Source organism: Trichosurus vulpecula, chromosome 2 (assembly GCF_011100635.1).
Source record: "Trichosurus vulpecula isolate mTriVul1 chromosome 2, mTriVul1.pri, whole genome shotgun sequence".
NCBI classification, from domain to species: domain Eukaryota; kingdom Metazoa; phylum Chordata; class Mammalia; order Diprotodontia; family Phalangeridae; genus Trichosurus; species Trichosurus vulpecula.
In genome coordinates this window covers 395,109,439-395,130,580 of record NC_050574.1, presented here as the reverse complement: position 1 = coordinate 395,130,580, position 21,142 = coordinate 395,109,439, and the positions used below count along the sequence as shown (strand labels likewise).

At 39.7% G+C, this 21,142-nt stretch overlaps 1 protein-coding gene across 1 annotated transcript in view; it reads right to left on the bottom strand.

The window, feature by feature from the left end:
- Positions 1 to 18,101, bottom strand: part of JADE3 (jade family PHD finger 3) — a 185,272-nt gene extending 167,171 nt beyond the window's left edge. The window contains exon 1 of the mRNA XM_036746832.1: positions 17,995 to 18,101. The gene's annotated coding sequence lies outside the window, so the exon portion shown is untranslated. The remainder of the gene's footprint in view (positions 1 to 17,994) is intronic.
- Positions 18,102 to 21,142: the final 3,041 nt, after the last annotated feature.

Below are 21,142 nucleotides of genomic sequence, written 5' to 3'. Positions count from 1 at the left end.
GAAAATACAAATCTCACTCAGTAGAGCAAGCAGACACACAAAAGGGCTTAAAGTTAGAGCTTTGCTAACTTAAAGTGATGATGATGATAAAATGATCCAGAGTCTACAGTTAATCAAAACAAGATGGTATGAAACAGATCTAATATTAGCCTTTATAAATCTAGACTTTCAAATGAGTTTTTATATCTGACTTCTTTAGGTACTGTTTGCAGTCACTGGGCCACAGTAACAAGGCAAATTATAGCCAGTCAGGTCAGCAAAGACAAGGCTTTCTCATGGATTCTGACGCATTGCTTCTATACTATGGCAAAAATGTAAAAGAAAATCATTGAGTTTTGATCAAGTTCCTGGACTGAGTGGTACACCATGAGTTACAGACGAACAAGGAAGAAATATCTCCAAGCATTTGGAAATAAAATTTTGGAGGAAGAACTAGAAATTTGTTCTTTCTCCTTTAGGCAATAAGAAAAACAATGAAATACAGAGTAGTAGAGGAAGTTTGCAAATGATTTTCTACCACATATTGGAATTAATCATCCTTCACTTTAAGAAAATGACCCTAGCACTGTACCCATCATTTTCTTTGTGATTTATATTCTTAGAGGACTGCCTAAATTACTCAGGGGTTAGGTGATTTGCTGTGGGTCACACAACTAGTAGGTGTCATACGTAAGTAAGCAATACTTGCACACAGTTCTTCCTGGCTTCAAGGCCAGCCACTACAACACTGCTGCCTCTCTTGAGGAGTTGATGGATAAGCATAAACAACCAAACCAACAAGTATCATATGAGAGCTTTGTGTCCAGCAGCAATGAATATTTAATGCAGCAGCCTCAGTCTTAAGGACCAAAAAGCAATACCTTAAAGAGTACAGTGTGGCTCCTCAAAGCCATTCTTAACCTGCCTGGGCTAAAACAGTTCATCCTTCACATGGACCCAGCCCCTGTAAAACATGTTGACTGAAAGCAGTTTAGAAGGAGGTAGAAATAGACCCTTAGAACAAAAAAAGGCAATTTCCATCCCTGTATACATCATGGTGCAGCTGTGGAGACCGACATCAAGTGAAGAAAGCCCTCGGTATTGGACAAGCATCATGCATAAGTGCACTATTACTAACTTGCCTTCAAATGACAGCTGGAAACTAAACCACTCCGGAATTCTCTCCTCCTTATCTTTGTCTCCTGGCTTCCTGGGCTTCCATCAAGTCTCAGCTAAAATCCCACCTTCTATAAGAAGCTTTTCCAAATCCCCCTTAATGTTAGTGCCTTCTCTGTTGATTATCTCCAATTTATCCTGTATATACGCTAGTTGTACACAGTGGTTTGCATGCTGCCTCTCCCATTAGACTGTGAGCTCCTTGAGAACAGAGACTGTTGTTCTGTCTGTATGTTTACTTGCTTATTTTGCTTTTCTTTGGATCTCCAGGGCTTAAACACATAAAATGCCTGGTACGTAATAGGTACTACATGCTTAGACAAAATAATATAAATTGCTAACAGGTCTGTCTTATACTTAACATTTTTTAAACTGTAGATGATCATGTTAATCCAATACTGCAGCAAAAATTAGAAAAAGGCAAATTGCTGGTGATCGATGTTTATAAATAGACCCATAAAGAAGTGTGCTTGTTTGTTTAATGAGGAGTCAAGAATTTTAATTTCTGCTGTAGCCATACAGTAGAAGCTTTACTCAAGCAGCTATTATCTTTGCATAAAAACTGGAGGGTAGCAGAATCTACCAATTCTAAATTCAAGATGCTCAAACATAGATTAAATGAGATGAACTAATATATTTTTGTAGCACTATATAGTCAATCAGGACCATTCATGTCTTTGGCATATAATGTTTAAAAACCTAGAAAGGGAAAAAAATAAGGGGAGAGGAAGAAAGAAAAAAGGGAGGAAAATAAGGTAAAAAGACAAGGTAGAAATCTGAATCCCAAAAAGAAAAATGAAGAATGTAGCCCTTCAAATGTACTTTTATCAAATAAACTGACTAAATAGTTAACAGCTTTTTTGTTTCTAAGTGAAAACATAGAGACAGCTTTGATATAAACAGCTTTGCATAGCTGTAAAGAGTAAATCACTTTTATGTCCTCCTAAAGATACTAGTTTGTATTAGAATTATGAGTATATTTTTAAAAGGCAAATGCTTGCCTACTCAGGACTACATTAACATTCCCTTTAATCATGCTTTTCATTTTGGCTAGTGAAACAGAATGCCATATTACAGAAGAATCAGCATATGTGAGAGTTCACCTAATTAATAAGGGAATGCCAAATAAAGGCATAAGACATTCAAAATTCAATGTCCTAAAATAAAGGGGTGGTGATTAGATAAGGAGGAGGAGGCTACACCTTAAGTAACAAAAAGTGAACTGATGTGAAAGGAGACATCGGGTATAAGAGAAAAAGTCCTAGGTTCTAATTCCAGCTCCACCACGATTTAGTTCATTTCCATTCAACAGTCCCAACATTTAAAGGCCTTCACAATCTGCCCCCAATATATACTGCTAGCCTTATTACACCGTATTACCCTTCATGTACTCTAAGGTCCAGCCAAACTAGCCTTCTTACTGTTCTTCAATACACTGAACTCCACCTCCCATTTCCATGTCTTTTCACTACCTGGTCCTATGTCTGGTAGGCTCTCCCTCCCTGGATACCTCTGCCTCTCAGAATCCTAATTTCCTTCAAGGCGTTGCTCAAGCACTACCTTCCACATGAATGAAGCTTTTACTCATCTCTCCTTTCTGTCCCACTCACCATGTCCCCCCCTGCTGGGCTCTAGCCTTCCCCCCAAAATTCATCTTCTATTTTTTGTATATACTTATGTGTACATGTTTTCTGTGTTTCCTGAATAATTTAATTTTTGTCTTTGTAGGCCCAGTACCTGATGTACTTGGTAGATTTTTAATAAATCCTTGCTGACTGGTTAAGATTACAAAGACAGAAAGAAAAAAAGTTCCTTGACTCAAGAAGCCTACTGTCATCCTCTTTCAGTTTCATTATCTGCAAATTGTATTGGGCTAGATAAGAGTTTCCTTCAGTTCTGAAATTATTTTCTTATTTCCTATACTATGAACTCTTATATTAGGGGTAAAGTCTATAACCACTCTATATGGAATACTACAGCTTTAAGTATAAGATGGAAATAAAATAACTGGAAAGCCAAAACTGAACATCTATTTAAAAAAAGAGCAATCCCCACTATGTTAAAATAACAAATTGCCAACAAAGATGGAATTAGTCTAGAAGATAATTCAGTTCAACAAATAATGTGTCTAGTATGTGGAAGGCACTTGCTAAGGAATCCAACAAGAATAGAGTGCACATATCACCACTATTTTTTAAAAAGACATCTCAGCAGGAAATATGTTCTTCCTTTGCTAGGACTTATCCACTGTAAGGAACACTGTACAGCATCCTCCCACTCCCCTCTACAAACAGCAAATGAAGAAAGGTCAGTTAAGAAGAAAGCTCTTCCTGAGCATGCCGAGTGTTATGTAAGTCAGAGATGGCAGTCATGGGTCTTGGTTCAATAAACTTCACAGGAACAGGAACACATTGGAACAGGAAAGGTATCCAGGTTATTTATGCATCCTCCCAGATAAGCACAGTGTGGCAGGAAAATGGTTTGAAGTGGAAATCAAGGGAACAACCTGGCTGATGTCTAAGTGGTTAGCTACCCTGAGGTTAGGATCTTTTTCTCTCCCAGGTGCTATCTGCTGTTTCACTGAGGGTTCTTTATTTAGAAGAAAATTAAAATCAAGGCAGTAGGAAGTTAAGGAGAGTACAATTAATTCTGCTGATGTAGGTTAATGGATCCTGAAAGGAAAGTAGATGCCTTTTATTGGCATACTAATTCAATCTATCCTGGAGTCTACAGCCTGTTCATGGTACTTCCAGCAGCCTGGGCAGTGAGAAATACCTATCAGTGGAAAAAAACAGATAGCAAAAATGACCAAGTTCTAAAACATTTCCTTTGATTTGCCTGGGAAACCAATTTAAAGTTGGGATTATTAACAATCCTTTTGTCTTCCCCCTTAAGAACCACTGTGGTAACAGAAGCTTTAATTATACCCCTGAAATAGGCCATATTTGAAGATTCAAAATCAAAATGTATTTATCTACCAGTATAATAAGTTATGATTTGACATCTTATCCATACCAAGGACTGCAGCTAAAATTCCACATTAATTAATGCTGTAGCTACCAGGGAGGATTGACAGATAATTCCTAAGCCAAGGGTGGGAGTCAGCAAGAAAAAAAAAAAAAGAAAGGACAAGAAGGCCAAATAATCTACCTTTAAAAAAAACCACCTCCTGGGCACAATCATGAAGCTGAAAGGGAGTAGGTAAGGCTCAACCCTTCATTTTATAGATAAGAGAACAGAAGCCAGAGGAGCCAAAATGACTGGCTGTTAAGACTGTGGGCAAGTTGGTGGTATCGATTTTTCTCCTCTACCTCCAAGGCCAAGTAGCCCAGGAATTCAGTACTATGTGTTTCTATCTTAGGACAAGAAATAACAGTTTATTTTGAAATTGGGGTGGGGGGACCCAAACCTCTGAATGACCTTATTTAAAAAAAAAAGTACAGGTCAAGTCCCATTGAGATAAATATTATTAAAACCAAAATCTCTAAATGGCCAAAATATTTTCAAGACCTAGGCTTGCTTATTTTAATCATAATTGATTAGGAATCCTTTGTAATAAAAGCAGATCAACCCAAGTGTATTTGCTGACCATGAACTTTGGGTTTAATATGATGCTAAACTTTCTAAGGAACACGATGAAAGTAAGATGTGGCCTCTGTCATCAAGGAAACTATAACCTAATAGGACATAATATGTGTGATACACATCTCATTTTCATGCTTCCATCACAGAATTATTCACTGGTTCCAACGTGCTACGTACAGCAAGTTCAAATGTTATTCCTAGTTGTAATGGAAAGAACATTGAATTTGGAATCTGAATTTTGGCCTGGCTACTTAACTTGTCTGACCTTCAGCAAGTTAATTCACTTCTCTGGGACTTAGTTTATTCATCTATTTTGACTAGACTATTTCTAATATCCTTTCAAACTCTAGATTATGATACTGGGAGTTCATCATTACTGCTGGCTCCCAGGTGCTGCATTATAAATCCTGCTGGGAGAGGGGGAAGGATCAGGGTTATAAACACATAAATACCCACCCCCCACCTCCACCACTCCCTCTACTGTTCAGAGTTATACAGGAGGAATTCTCCTGAGTTCTAAGATATAAGAACTCAACTCATACACATCAAGGTACCCTTTACCTCTAAGAGAATCATAAACAAGAAACCTTCTCCTAATAAAGTCACAAAAAGCTATATTCACAAACTATCATCTCCCCCATTGCACACCAGAATAATGTGAATTTCTTTTAAGCACTGCAAATTTTGAAGGATGGCCCTAGAAGCCTTTGTCCAACCTACAAATATTATAAACTACACCCAAACAGGTTATTCAAACTATGAAAGTGACTGAGTGAGCAACTCCCATGTCTGCCAATTCAACACTAATAAGCATGTTCATGATTCTCAGCATGTACAAGTCCTTCAGAAAAAAAGCAAAAGCAACGAGGTCATTGAAATTTAAGGACAAAAGAAAAATTTTCCTCTCCTGAAAGAAATGGGAGACACAAAGTAGTAACAAATTAGCTATTTTTTTCAGACCCAAAGGAAAATATTCTTTCCATATATACCCTACACAAGCCCATCCAAGGCTTTCCAAACCCCGGGAAAAACAATGATATAATAAATTGTCATCTTGTACTCAAGCTGTCTTACATGGTGATGCACATATCTTTAAAATCAAATATTTTGCCTCTGTTAAGAAAGCAAATGATATGAAAAACAACATTATCAATTAAACCTTTCTAGACTCCTGATTCCTCATCTGAACTAAATGATTCCTAAAGTTCCTTATAGTTCTAGTATTCTATTATACTAAAAGAAGCTCCTCTAATTTCTCTAATCTCGCTCTAATTTGATGGTCCCCCTGAGATTCTGGGATCCTTTTTGCAACAATGATAAAACCAGGGATCATTTATTATAAGCCATTTCTTCATCTGATTTGTACAGCAAGCAAGAAACACAGCTTTGTCACATAACATTCAACCGAAGATGGCAAATAAGTGCATTGGTTCCCCTTTAATTAATGATATAGACAAGATAAGAGGCATAAGACACAAGCTTAAGAGTTCCCTGTTGTGTTTTTTCAATTATCATTTTTACTCACAGGTGGTCCTGTGAAAAATGTTAAACGTTTCTCAAAAAAAAATTATTCCAAATTTCTTGAGACAAAATCTGACAGCTGATGTCAAGCAAAGACACATTTTCTACAAGAACGGGTTTCAATAAACTGCTAAAAAAAAAAAACCATGAATTTATCAGCTTCCCTTCTGCTGACTTATGCAGGCACCTGGAAGAAGCTGAGTTTCCTTCTACTTCCTAAATCAAATATACTAAATACTACATGTATGAGGGTAGAGAATCAAGTTCCTGTTCTGTACTATAGCTCCCTCCCAATCCCTATATTATTCACTTCCACAAAAGAGGATCTCCGAAATGCCATAAGCTCAACTACTCTCAAGGGTGTGGAAATGAATTAAATTTAAAAAGGGAGCGAGAGAGAAAAGCAGGGCAAACAATAGATTGCTCTGTAATTATAGAGCTATAACCAGCAAATACATGGGTGTTAGACTTCTTGCTATAAAATTCCGCACCTGGTTGCCACATTACACATTAAAGCCTCAATGCCAGATGCTAGGCAGTTCAGGTAATTCCAAGTACAATATAATAAGGCAAGGTATTTATAAAACAACCTAAATTATTATGTAGAATTCTGGATTTTTTTAGGGCTCCAACTGGAAAGAGAATACATGCCTTAAAAACAACTTTCATGGGTAACTTCAGCACTATAAATGTAACTAACAAAAGCAAATACTAATATGCAAGTAAGACTGCCAATTCATCCTTAACCCCAGTTGTGTCTAATTTTGTTCTCCTGGAACATACTATGCCTCTGAGCTGTTTGTTAGGATAAAAGCAAAGGCTGTATTAAAGTGCTAATATCTGATGACTCACAGTCTGTAAATATACATTGAAGAATATTTCAGTTTTGTGCACACTAATTCTCTCTGAAGAGGCTTAAGAGGGGGAAGGGACCTCCCAAATGTCTGGAATGTAGAATCTCCACATGGAGACAATAGACCATCTTTTGTGTCAGCACTGATTTCCACAATTGCTAGAAATACACCATTGATTATAACAGCTCCATCTATCACTATAAATAGTTTACATATTTAAAAATTAACATGTAAAGTCATCCTGTGCAGTGATGCAAAACATTTCTATCACAGTATACAGGATTAAGAAAGACTATGCACACTATTTTTTTAATTGAAAACACCTAGATGACATTATGGCCTGCTAAAGAAGTTTAGGCTTAATTTAAAGAATGCTGAGAGACATCAAAGACAGGGTAACTGCGAATATAAAATTGAAAATAACACAGTCCAGTAAATCACAGTCATCTGTTTACAAGCTTAAAACAACAACAAAGAAAATCCAGTTCAGCATTTTCCAAACTGTACAAAATAGAACCCTATCTTTTTGCATAAGAATTCTGAATTTCCACATTAATGTTTTTCCTGCAATTTACTAAATATGAAATTATGCATCTATTTTAAAATCCTTATTATGTGCAAGCTTTTCAGGATTAAAATGAACTTCTCTATTTTGCCTCAACATTTCCCTACCATCTCTCTTTATATAGATGCACAGGATGCCCCCAGAACAGCATGTGCAGATTTCATCAATATATCTGAGGGTCCAAAATGTTCTATGGACAAATTAGCTTGGGAAACACTGCCCTACTTTATTTTTCTGGGTAGAAATGAAAATGTTCCTAAGAGCTCAGTAAACAGTAATTTCTTAAAATGCTTATGGTGGATTTTTACATTTTTTATATATATAACTACAAGTATTTTAAAATCTGAGTATCATCACCTCTCAAGGTTGGGGGAAGGTGGAGGAAGTGTATTTTATCATATCATGTCATGTGAAATATATAAAGTCAATATGTTATAGAATCATAGAAACTAGAGCTAGAAGGGACCTTAGAGATCTTTGAGTCCGAAGGTGTCAAAAACACTGGGCAACAAGGAATCAGCTTAAAATATAATTGGGAGATATTCAACAAAATAAATAAAAATACAATAAAACATTGATAACATTACGTTTTAAAATTAAGTCAATATGCAATCTGCAGGGTTATGTACAGTTTAGTGGCCTTCCATTTCTATTTGAGTTTGATATCACTATTCTCATCCAATCCCATCATTCAGAAGAGGAAACTGAGGCCCGAAGAGGCTTAAAAAATTTGCTCAAAGCCACTTAATTATTTAATAGCAGCACTAGGATGAAAAGCTGGATTTCCTGCTTGCTGGAGTATCTATGCAACCAGAACAGTGTAGTACAGAAATAGTACAAGACAAAACAGTCCCTGCCAACAAGGAACTCACCATTTATCTGGACATGCATAGTCTATAAGGATGGTGAAGAATAGAGCAAGCAGTACATAAATATGTTAACTGTAGCATAGGCAAAGAACAAGACACTTTGGCATATATTACTTTACTAATTATTGAGGGGCATTAGGTAGTTGAGCTTGGGAAGAACTAGACCCTAAAACTCAGGTCTCTCAGATCTCCCAGTCATAAAGTCATATTGGAACTAGAAGAGGCTTTAAAGATCACCCAGTCTGACCTCCCCGTTTGAGGAAATGGAGACTCAAAGGTGAACCCAAGAAAACATGGCCTGCTGAAGTTTCCCAGACAAATGGGGGCCAATGTATGTTCTTAAATTACTGAGGAAAAGTTGGTTCTCACGCTTCCTAGGCCAGTGATCTTCCCACTATAGCACCTTCCAGTGCTATTTCCGGAAGGCTGTATATACTCAGTTACAGATCATTGGGCTTCATTGTGTCGACATGAAGTAAGTGCAATATATATGGGAACAGCTGATGCGGAACCCTGATGTTAGGTACCCTTTCATATTGAAATTCAATTATTCATCAAATTAGGATTCATAATTTTAAAATTAGAGACACTCTGAAGTGCTTCTGGGAAATTTAGATGATTGACAGCATAAGGAACATAGTCTTGGTTTTTATTTTTTTTTTTGAAGAAAGGAAACTGGGATTACAGCTCTCTATTAGAATGTAATACATGAGGGCTAGGATTATCTTAGTTCTATATTTGCATCCCTGTTGTGTACCTAAAACAATATCTAGAACATTCTAGGTCATTAATAACTACTTGTTGATTGATTGTTTCCACCATAATAAGACTGTCTAAAAGAGAACATTTTACAAAAAGGCCACCAGGTTAGCTTCCCAGGGTCCAATTTTAAATATGCCTATAAAGATTTTCTGGGTAATAGGTTTGCTAAAAATGAGGTGTCACCAGGTACATTTTATCTCTTTAACCCCGTATGGCATTAACATTCTCCAGAATCCAACAGTGAACTCTACAGTTAAAGAAACCCATCTACCTTCATGAGCAAAGACACATGGCAAAGGTTAGTGGCCAGAGTTGCTAGTACCTAAACATTTCCTTAATCATTTTATGATTACTAAACTTTGTACTGAAACTATGGTAGGATTCCAAAGTCTTATTCTTGACCAAATAACGGTGATAATAGTTTACATATGTATAAGCCTTTACCATTATAAAGTACTCTCACATGAATTATCTTATTTGATCACCACACACACACACACACACACACACACACACACACACATCCTAATACCAATATCATTACTACTTTAAAGATGAGAAAATAGGCCGAGAGAGCTTAAGTGATGTGCATGGGGTTATGTGCCTAATTAGTTGTAGCCTCAAATCCATGATTTAGATTTAGAATTGGAAGGAATCTTAGTGACTATCTAGTCCAACACTCTCAATGAAGAAAATGAGGTCAACAGAGGTTAAACAACTTGTCCAAATTCAAAGAACAGAATATGGATTTGAAGCCAGATCCTCTCTCACCAGCACTCTGGATTCTAAGACCTGAGTTTTTTCCATTATCCATGCTAGCATGCTAAATGCTTTCACTCCAATACACAGAATAATAATGTTTCAGGATTTTTTTAAAACCACACAACTTTATAAATCTCTATTAAGGAGGGATGAGGAGCTGCAAATTTTATGTATTCTCAGACTGTAGTATTTGTTTTTAGTTATAGACACAGAGTTTTAGTTTAATTATAGAAACTTGAACAATCCTGTACCCAAAAAAATCAACTAAGTCAATTCATATTATCCTGCTTTTTGATATACAATTGGAAAGCAAAGTCAAATTGGCTATTTCTTTCTAATGCATATATATAAAACTCTCAAGGTCAAATGTCCTGTTTAAACTGATATGTCATCATTTGACTCTGTTAAGAGAAAAAGAGGAAGCTATTAATAACTGAAATATCCACAGTATTTAAGTTCATGAATACACAATATTTATAAACAGAATCTTTTAAACAGACTCTTACCAAAAGTAGCCTAAAGGCTTTGTTGCTAATTTCCTATATATCTGCCAAATTAATATAATTATTATACACATTAATTACAGATGAGGAAACAAGTTTTGCTCTGTCCAACAAAAAAATACCAAAAATACCAAAAAGCATCATTATACTGACAACAACAAAGACCCTAAGTGAAAAGCATGAGTCCTCCCTTTCTCTAATGAACAGTAAAGACAGAACCAAATCCCTAATTAATAAGTGAAGAAATTTCATCATTACTTATGCTAACCAAAATCTGACACTTGACATTTCCATTTCTGACCAGGATAAACAACTTAAGTTTCCAGTCACTACTTTCTGCCAATCCCAGGCTCTTAGAGCTTGCCAGAGTTAGGATAACGAGCTGCTTTATTGTGTAGCCTAAAAAGCAAAAGTCTTAATATAATTAAACTACATTTTCAAAATGTCCTACAGAACTAGCTTTATCATTGCTACACAAACTCATCATCTAAGTTAATGGAAGAGGCAGGAAATTTTGTCTCTGCCAGGGTAGATCACTGGAGGGGAAATGACCTATTAAGTTGTTCAGGTTTTATGAGGTGCCCATCTGCATTTTTTTTTTAAAGAAAGGAGTAGATAAAGAGGCTAGCTGTAGCTGTCCTTAAAGCTTCCTGGCCACTAGGATTCTGTCACTGGAGAGAGAGAGAGAGGGCATAGAAAAGCAGTTTGGTTCTAACATTATAACAGAGTGAAAGCTACTTGATACATTATATACCAATTTATATAAAATGTATTTTACAGGTAAACTTACCAAAGAATACAATGAAATTATATATATATATATATATATATATATATATATATATATATATATATATATATATATATATATATGTAACCAATCCCACTCAGAGATGATTATAATAGTAACAATCTGGTTATCTATGAGGCTGAAAAGCTCAGCCACAGCTAACTCTTTCCACCCTCCACGAACATAAAGACAATTTCCTTTGGATTGGGTTTACAGAACCAGGGGATTTCTAGGGCACCACTATTTCTGCCTCTTGGCCTCACCAGCCTACTCATAACTTTGTGTCTCTAAATTAGGGGTCCTTGGTTATACACAATAACAGCAATACTGTATAATGAAGAACCGTGAATGACTTGGCTATTCTCAGCAATACAATGATCCAAGACAATCCCAAAGGACTAATGACAAAGCACACTATCCACCTCCAGAGAAAGAACTGATATTGTCTAAACACAGACTGAAGCATGCTATTTTTCACTTTCTTTTTTTGTTTTTTTTTATTAAAGTCTTCTTGCAGTAAATGACTAATATGGAAATTTTACATGATTACACATGTATGAACTATATCAGACTGCTTTACCTTGTCTCAGGGAGGGGGAAGAGAAGGGAGAGATGAAATTTTGAATTCAAAACTTTTTAAAGACATTAAAAATGATTTTAACATATAGGCAGGGTAAAATATCATATATAAAAAATTAGAGGGCTCTTAATTTGGGGTCTATGAACTTTTTTTAATATTTTGATAACTGTTTTTCATATAATTGGTCTCCTTTGCAGTTCTATGTATTTTATTTTAGGCATTTAAAAATATTGCGAGAAGGGGCATCCCCAGACTGCCAAATAGGTTCACGAAACAATAAAAGTTGCTCAGAATGAACCATGCTAAGACTCCCTGTGTTTGGTTCACTCTTCCCAGAATATCCATTTAAGTGGGGTCCCCAGGCCAGCAACATCTCATTCCTCCCCAGGCTGCACTCGGAACTTCCTGTCATCCCTAAAGGGTTGCATTTGTCTACCCTGTCCTCTCTTCAGCTTCCTGTTTCTCCCATTAGAATGTAAACTTTTTGAGGGCAGGCACTGTCGTTCCTTTGACTTTTATTTATGTTCCCAGCATTCAATACAGTCCTTGGCACGCAGTAAGAATTTAATAAATGCTAGTTGACTGACAGAATGGACTGGCAGCCCTTGCAGCTGTTTCCCAGAAGCAAAGTCACTCTCTTTCTGAAGAAGTATGTCACTATGTCCTCATCCCTTCACCTCTTTGGGCTTGGCTGTAAAATGAGGAGTTTGGACCTGATGCTCTCCAGGGCATTTTCTAGTACTAAAATGCTGTGATTCTAGCAATGTATCTGCATCTCTTCTGCACAATTCACCCTGCAGTGTTCCATAAGCACTCAGTTATCCTGCCACCACTCATTGTACACAAATATCCAGCTCAAACTTTTATTGACAAAGTTTGAGTACTTGATGTTGATGATCCAACTTACTTCCCGTACAGTACACTGAAACATGGTGCAATGCATGGCAAACTAGCTAATCCACCTGCCTGCTCAGTACATGCGTAAAATCCATTTACTTTGCTCCCACCACAGTCTAACTTTACACAGGATGCTTGGTGCTACCCCACTACCCTCTGTGGAGATTTTATATCACATACTTCCTGATGACAGTCATTTACCATGTCACCTCAGAGTGGGAATGAGAAAATGAAAAATCAAAGGGAGCAAATGGGGGCCTAGAAAAGTGACATATCCTAAGGCAACAAGTTTCTTGGATAAGGTATAAAAGAATCAATGATTCACACAATTATGACAAGGTTTTTTTTAATTCATTTTTTTTCTTTTCATAACAACATATAAGTTTATCCTTCCCAAGAATAGAACCCTATTTTTCCCATTCGTTATTCTATTTAATTTTGTAAAACCTACTGCTTTCTAGAAATATAGTTTTCACATCAAAAGATTTTTATACACATTAGTGCTGAAGAGTTACTATATTCTTTTGCTTGTCATCTTGTCTTCCTATGTAGCAGTAAGCATGACTTGCTCTGATGCTAATTAAACTATTCAAGAAGCTTGATATGGCACGTTTAGTGGCTCCAAACTTCAGTCATGTTTAGACACTAACATCTCTTTTCACACTCCAAATTTGTTCTGGTGTCCACCCTAGTATTGTCAGCCTCCCCCACAGACATGTTTTCATGATTTAAAAAAAATAATGTTCAACTGTTATATTGTAAAAATTTGTTTTCTTATCAACACACTCATTGATGAAGTGTGCTCTTTGAGTAGCAGAATTTAATAGCTTTCAAATCTATTATTTGCTAAGTCTTGGGCTACATGCAGAATTTCCTTGGTACAGGCTGCCAGAAGAAAACTCACTCTTTTTCAGTACTGTGCCTAGTCCTGAGTACTGTCTTATAATCTATTATCTAAGTTTGGTCATTTCCAATTCAACTCCATAAATTATGGAATCAGTGTTTGCCACCAAAAACAAGACCAATTTCTACCTCTAGTTTCTCACCAACTAAGTTTCTACTCATTTCCAAAACACACCACTGTCTAAATAGTTCAATTCTGGCCCATACCTGAAGACAAAGGGAATATATTGGCTAAAAGGGAAGCAGAACTATAGGAATTTTGAATTGGAAAGTGAATTTTTTGCTCTTCAAATGAGAAACCAGAGGTTCAGTAAAAGGATTTGCTCAAAAACACAAACTACTTAGTAAGAGATAACAATCTGGATTTCCTGCTTTCTTGAACATTATATATGATCAAAGATGGCACTCTGGAAGGAGAGATAAGAAAAAAAGTCAACCCTCTTTAAACAAAGGGCCCCTAAGTTTAGGTCGGAGCCAAAACATAGGTGATGGGAGGAAAGGAAATGGCATCTTATCAGGAGGTCAAAATGCTCCATTTGTAGGGCCTCTACTACAGCATATATTATTGTTTATCTTAATTCATTCTTTCCATTTGCCTATTTCAACCATGGTGGCAGCTCATCATATCCTTTCACCTTTTTAAGTAGGAAGGTAAGCCAACTGCTAGGCCCCTTCAAAAATCACTGCTCTCCTCAGTTATACATGAGCTCTTAAAGGGAATGGGAATCAATTCATCTGCACGTGACCAATTTTATAGGGATCCAAAAGGGAGAAGTAATTCATAAGATTTTTGCCAATAAATTACAAACCAGGAAGAACAAGGAAAAGCAACTAGCATGAATGATCCATAACTGGATACTACAGAGTTAAACAATCAAGAATAAACAGTGTGTGTGTGCATGTGTGCAATATACTTTAAGGGGACATTATGAGGTTAGGAGGTCTTCACTGGGGAAACAAAATTGAGGAGAAAAGTATAAAGGTAAGAAGATAAATGCATGGCATGAGTTCAGTTCAAACTTAAAATAAGAAAATGAATCTTTTAAAAGTTTAAGTGGGGGAGGAATATGATGGGTCCTTCACCTGTCAAAACTGGACAGAACTGACAAAACTCCTACCCCCCAACCCAAAAAAACCATAAACTAATGGAACATATTAAGAAGATTCCTAGGATAAAAAAGCAGTATAGTCTCAGATCATAATAAAGCTCTGTGCTCAGAACAAAACCATCTTCTGGGGGTAATACAGTATATAACACAGCAGAAAGCACACTGGTTTTGGAACCCAAGATTCAAGTATTGCCTTCTGTCACTTATTTATGACCTTGGAAAAGTCAATGGACCTCTCAACCTCAGCCCCTCCTCTGTAAAACAGGGGTAATAATATGTGCTTCACCTATCTCACTCTGGTCGTGATGAAAATACTACTTGTAAACCTTGAAGTTCTCCATAAAAGTCACTGTCTAGCTCTACTTAAGATATTCTGATGATATTTATATGGTTTTATAAGTCATTCTAATTTCAGAAAAACTGTACTTTTTTTAAAAAAAAGATACAATGATCAAGATTCCTATTGCTACAGTAATGGAGTTTAATAAGTATTAAAGGAAATAATAAAGCAGCATGACTTTTACTTATTCCTTTCTATTAACATCTCTCCTCCCCACTTCTATCTTACCATAAAAATAACTCCAGTGATGTCATTTGAAAATAAAGATAATTTTATCAAAATCAATGACAATGGAAAAATGCACTTGTTACTTTAGACTAAAACTCTTGTCCAAATTAGTTCTTACTTAAATTATTTTTCATTCATTTTGACAGGCTTCAGGAAATAAAGGGTTGATTTACAGGGGCAGCTTTAGGCAGGGTTCCTTGAAGAGATGACAATTTCTGTATTCCTGGAAAGACAGATGGGTCTTCTACCTCCAAGGCTTCTTTCTGTAATGCTTATCGCTCGGCAGTACAACCCTGCTGAGGAGTTAAATGGTTGAATAATCACATCTCTTTTGATTTCCTATAAAACCATATAACATGGGATTTGGAAGCTGAGAGGTTCTGGCAAGTCAAGTAGTGTTTCATCCTCTATCGGAGAACTAAATGTGTAGAAAACTTTCACACACCTGGAGCAGAGGATTTCCTTACAATTCAATCAAGGGGAACAAGTGTCTGAAGTAACCCAACAAGTTCCCTACAGCCTTTGGTAGTATGCCAAAAATCAGCTAAGTATTTGATAGGGAATATACAATAACTATACCTTAAAATAAAGTCCTCAAATAATTATTTAACATGCATGAGTTTTTTTTTTCCTTCCCTATCACGATGTAAAGTAATGCTCTCTCCCTTTCCCCTCACCAAAAGATAATAGGATTTTTTTAAATGATTTTATATAGTGGACTAATTAGCTCCACATTTTCCTTATAACTTTCCTTGATCCCTTACCTTTATTACCAAATCAGGAGCAAGTCCTTCCCTTGACTTCTTAAAGTACTTTGTACCTCTTGCCCTTTAGCACTGCATGTAATATATTTACCTATATTCATGCTTTATTTCATCTTCACTTCTGTCTTATTTCATCTAGCAGATTTTAAACTCATTGAGGGCAGGGGCAATGTTTTATTCATCTTCATATTTCTTATCATGCCCAGTGTAGTGCAATACTTAATAAGCCTTGAATAAGTGTTTATTTAACTGAAATGAAGTAGCACTGACCTACTGAGTGCCAGCCACCACATTCCTTCCTACAGTACATATGCCGAAGTTTAATAAACTGTCCTGTACCATTTTAAAGGACACCTCAGCTACTGTCATTTGGCTTCAAAAGGGTTGGTAGTGACAGGATTATTTTTAAATAGATTGTTCCACTTTCCTGCAGGAAAGAAATAAAAAGTAACGCCAGAAGAATCGAGCATGCACGTTCAAAAAAAAAGTTTCCAGTGTCCTGCAGGGTTGGAGAATGTCTTTACAAACAAGGAAATCACACACCCGACTTCCACATCCCCCGAGCACCAGCACTCCTGGAAACAGCAGACCGACCACACTAATTCAAGAACAACAGCGACTGACCGTGAGGAGGGAAAGTTAAAAGTCCCGCAGGTTACCGGGCTGCCTCTTGCTACTTCTTTGTTGGCACTAGGAGACCTCACAGCTGGTGCACTCAAGGGCACAAATTAACACTCTCCCACCGGGAGAGCTAACAGCACAAGTGGCTCAAAAGTATGTGCTTTTTTTTTCCCACAGCCGTCCCCTCTAACCTTAGAATCCCCTACTGTGCCCCCTCTAAATCCCTTTCTCTTCCTTCCAGCCCCTCCCCTTTTCTTCTTGCTCTGGCATTTCTCAAGTCTCCCGAAGTCCAGAGCATCCCTCTGTCCCGTGGCCCGACTCTCCAAAAGCTGGTCCTCCTCCCGGAGCTCCTGCTCCTGCTGCTGCTGTTTGGGCCGCCGCCCTCCCGGTTCGAACCCGCTAGCTAGCCCGCCCGGCCCAAGCAAGCAGGGTGAGTGGCGTGAGGGCAAGGGGGTGGAGATAGAGAAAGAGGAGAGTGCAGAGCTGCAGGACGGCAGCTAACCGGGAAGAGAAGGAGGAGGAGGTGAGTGAGGGCCCTGATACTTAAGATGACACAGGAGAGAAGGAGGGGGGTGGGGGGTGAGGGGCGGCGGCGGCGGCCAGCCCGGTTCTTCCTCTTCCCCCGCCTCCCCCTGCATAAGCCAAGCAGCCGCAGTGGCTCCGGCGCTAAATTCCAGCCTGGTGCAAGGACTGAGACCCACATGAGAGCACGAGCACACACGCGCGCGCACACACACATACACACACACACAGTGGGTCTCTATCTCGGGCACCCTCCAGAACTGGGGCTATGGAGGCGAGGAAGGAGGCTTGTCTGGAGCCCGGGGCGCGGAGCTGACACCCGGGCGGGCAGCGGGGTCAGCGCAGGGGAGCAAAAGAGGGCGGGCCGGCCGAGTGACCGGGCACCGCCGCCGCTCGCGAGCTGCCAGAGGAGCCCGAATGCAAGGCGAGCGCGAGGCCGGAGCCGCTCCCGGCGCTGCACGGGCACCGTCTCCACTAGGCAGCGGTCGCAGGAGCACCAGTCACCCCCCACCCCCTCCTTCCTTCCCTTTCCGATTCCTCCCCACCCGCCAGGCCCCAGCCGAGGAGGAGGCCGACAAGGGCAAGAGGCGGCCGGTTTACAAACCCTCCCCGGTCTTCCCACCTCCCCTTCCCAGCCCCTGCGCCCACCCCTGCCGCGTCCTACCTTCAGGCTTTATTCCGGCTTTCTTCTGGCCGTGGGCTGTGCAGTAAGTCCGGTGGGGAATCAGGGCTTCCTCCCGGGTCTCATTCCTGCCCCAGCGCTCGCTTCCTTCCCTCCTTCGCTCCCCGCCTGCCCGGGCTTGCTCGCTTTCTTCTCTACCCCCCACTCCCCTCCCTTCCCGCCACCCCTCCCCTTTTCCTCCACCTCCTCCCTTCTCCCGACCGCCCGCGTCTGCCTGCCTATTCGGCGGGTGCTGCTCCGCTCCTCATGCCAGCGGCAGGCAGCGGAGTCTCCTCCCCAGGCGCCCCCCGCCCCCTTTTCTTTCCCCTCTCCCCCCCCCCACGCCCCCTCCCCGCAGCCCGTGGGCTCTCGCTCCCTCTCCTCCTCTCCCGGGCTAGCAGGAGGAGGCGGCGGCGGCGGCGGCAGACACACAAGAGCCCTATTGTATCATTGACACCGCTGGCTCCCACGCTCCGCCTCTTCCCTTTCCCTCCCTGCCAGCAACACTCTCCCTCGTAGACTGGCTTCGGCCGCGGAGCTCCCCTCTCTTCCTGCCAGCTGCTCCGAAGGAAGAGCTCCGGCTGAGAGGGGGGATCTTTTTCTGCCTCCCCCTACTTCGTCCTATACCTGCCGATGCCACTGCCCCGGAGTCACCGCCCTCCGCCCACCCCCCAGCCTCCTCCTGCCTCCCGCGTCCACCTCTCTCCCCTTCCCACATACAGACGTGCCAAGCGGCTAAGTAAGTACCTCCTCCTCGGGCGCCGCCACTCACACGCAAGGCATCCTGAACTTTTCCGCGCACCCACTCGGCGGTACCAGACCGTGCCACAGCCGCCGCCGCCTCCACCTCCTAGTTTTGACACTGGCACCTCTCTGCCCCCGCCTCTCCCCCACCCTCCTGAGGAGGGCCCTGCGCTTGCAGATGCCCTGCTCTGCTCCCTTCCAGGTGGGTCATTTCTCGGGTCCTGCCCCCTCCCAAGCTCAGGCAATATCTTCTTTGTTTGAAACGGGGGCGGGTTAAGGAGGGGAGGGCCTGCACGAGAGAACAGATGGAGTAGGGAAAAAGGGGGAGGGGGAACCACCTGTTTTGTTACCTAATCCGGAAAGCAGGGTTTTCGTTAATGAGGCTTCTGTCTCAGACACATCATCCCCTTTAATCACTGATGAGCTAGGTGGTCACTGCTTTAATTGGATGTAATAATAAATAAAGCCAAAGTGGCTCTTAACGGAATACATTTATTAAAACCTGAGTACCAGTGACATATAATAGCGTTTAAGTGATGGAACGCCAGATCCGTCTTCTTAGCAATAAGTCCTTTAAGATCATAATTAACTCATGTAGTACTTTTCACTAGTATAATTAAATATAATAGACCCTCTTGGTCGATTAAAAAGCAAAATGTAAGTTCTCTGTATTAAATGGTTAGAAGTGTATTGCCCACAGATGGGAAAGTGTTAACCTAAAGTACTCAGGTCAAGAATTTTTTTTTTTAATTTTCTTAAGAAAAAGATGCGTTCATGCACTAGAAGGCATAAATATGGTCCAAGAGGAGGAGAAACGTTAGTACACAACATTTTGTTACACTTGAAAATCAAGAAGAAATTGTAATAGGGAATTGAAAAATCTAACTTCTCTACCTTTTTGTCAACTCAGCCAGGAATAATGGAAAGAGCACAGACTATGGAGGCAGAGTAACTGGAGTAAAATCTCAGCTCTTGACTAACCTGTCACCTGTGTAACCTTGGAGAGGTCATTTAGCCTTTCTCACCTATAAAATGGTGGAGTTTGCATAAGTTTCTTTCTAACTAACTCTAAATCGATTTTCTCATACTTTCCAGAACACCATGTGTTTGAGCTGGCAAGATCAAGGAAGACTTCATGATGGCAGTGGCACCTGAGGCAAGCCTTTCAGTCAGGACAAGATTTCAGCTGGCAGAGTTGTTGAGGTGAGATGAATCCAGGCATGGAGTACAACTGGTACAAAAGCAAAGAGATGGGAAAAGCTAGGCAAAAAAAAATCAGGGAATGGCTAAAACAATCTATGAGAGGGACTAGTAAGCCTCTGCCTAAGCTACTTTAACAATTAATAGACACTATTAGCAAATAAACCACTATGGCCCTTGATTTGAACAAACATATTTTTAATTGATTAACTTTGATATGACACATCAGACAAAACATCAACTACACACATTTTCCCCAAAAAACAATTATATAGCAAAATACAAAAGAAGGGTAGTGGCTAATAATACATAAAGCAGTGTCACCTACCCTATTTGGCCAGATGCTTTTAAATTTAAATACGTGTAGTAAATATATTGTGTTGGTTTTGTTTTCGTCACTGTGCATCATTTTCACACAGGTCTTTGCAGAAGTGTTGTGGTATCAGCCAAAGAAGCTAATGTAATCTCAGGCTACATTAAGAGAAGCACCTAAAAGCAAAGCTAGGAATACTATGAATGAAAGTTGCAAAGGTGAATTCAGGCATGATGTAAGGAAAACCATCCTGGTTACCCAAATGTGGAATGTGCAGCTTCAGTTCACCTCGCTAGAAGTCTTCGAGCAAAGACTGCATGGCCACATGGCTGGGATTTTGTAAAGGCACTAAATTCTTGTTCAGGTACATATTGCCCCAGTTGACCTCTGTGGTCCCTTCCAATTCAAAGAGCCTATAAGTTTGGATGGATTACTGATCAATGGAAGTAAGTCCAAGGTTTTTAAACTTCACATCCTGTGTTTTCACAATGTAGGAATTAGAGCTGGAAGAGACCTTAAAGATCATCTACTAAAGCCTTCATTGTTTTGAAGATGAAGGAAACTGACGCCCAGAGGAGTTAAGTGACTTTGCTTAGTTTACATAGTTGGTAAAGTAGCAGCTGATTTGGGCAGCTTCATGGCCCAGTGGGTAGAGTGACAGGCCTGGAGTCAGGAAGACTTGAATTCAAATCTGGCCTCAGACACTTACTAGCTGTGTGACTTCGGGCAAGTCACTTAACCCTGTTTGCCTCAGTTTCCTCATCTGTAAAATGAGCTGGAGAAGGAAACAGCAAACCACTTCAGTGTCTTTACCAAGAAACTTCAAATGGGGTCATGAAGAGTCAGACATAACTGAACTGCTGTTGTACAACAAAGTAGCAGAGCCGGAATTTG